Source organism: Morone saxatilis, unplaced genomic scaffold, assembly GCF_004916995.1.
Source record: "Morone saxatilis isolate NCDOM2014 unplaced genomic scaffold, NCSU_SB_2.0 Contig24, whole genome shotgun sequence".
NCBI classification, from domain to species: Eukaryota; Metazoa; Chordata; class Actinopteri; family Moronidae; genus Morone; species Morone saxatilis.
Window position 1 is genome coordinate 300,629 of NW_023339807.1, and position 1,229 is coordinate 301,857.

Below are 1,229 nucleotides of genomic sequence, written 5' to 3' on the forward strand. Positions count from 1 at the left end.
ATTGAATTGAATTGAATATGAAATGGGAAAAAATCTTCTATTGAAGGGACTATGTATACTTTTAATTTTGCTCTGACATATTTTAGTTGACTAAATGTAGTCTATCTAATATTTGAATTATTTAATGGATCCCATTAACCATTTTAATAGTCTTTTTTCTTCTTTTTGTGTTTCTGCTATTTTTCTTGTGAGGTTATTTTGTTACGTTATTTTTGTCTTGTGTGACACATGTATTATTTTGTCTGTATTTAAAAAGCATATACTTGGAGTCGAGTGTAATCATGTCAAAAGAATGAAGCTTTGGGTTGGTGACTTGAAGGTAATTGATTGTTGAGACTCATTTCCAGCATCTGTATTTGACAACCTGGGTATGAGACTCAACAATTAACTATCAATTAACTCTACTTTTATTGAGAAACTTATTTGATACCATCTCTTATAAGCAGAAACATGTCAGTTCAGGACACTATGTCAAATTTCTCAAAAATAAATCACCCAAAATGAATTTCCAAACAAACAAATGATTGATCAATATGTTTCTGAGCAGGCTGGGTCATTTCTCCTGTGGCTGCTTCCAGACAGTGAAACACTTCCAGTATGTGTCCACACCACATGGAACCTGTCTGACACCAGCTCCTTTCAGTGGCACCACACTGCCATTGCGTCTGTATTGATTCTTCCACTGGAACCCTGCTGTGGACCTCTCATTATTACACAATTGGCCATTGACCATTGACCAGAAACATTTCATCGGCATCATCTCCCAGCTCCAGCGTCCCACACCAACTGTCAGGGTCACATTGCAAAAAAAAAAAAGACACAGACACTTCACTGTGGATTGAGAGATTAAACAACGTGATGGGAATGCGCTCCCTTCAGTGTGGTGAATCAGGCTGAATGAAGCTTTGTTTCATGCTGCAGTCCACAGAGACTTGCCAGGCTTGTGGATGCATCATCAGTAATTCATTTACCTCTGGATTTCTCTAATGGTGTTACTGTGGGAGATGGATCACAACAGAGAGCAGCCCATGCTATAATTAATAAAGTGTGCTTCAATAAGAGGAGCTAGGATGGTGGAGACAGATCCAGACAGAAGAAGAAATATAGTTGATTGTTGAGCCAAGTTGTCAAAATCGATGCTGGGATTGAGACTCAACAATAAACTCTCTTTAAACCACCAACCCAACATGTCTTTCTATCTTTCATGGCTCTGATTGGTTGTTTTTGTT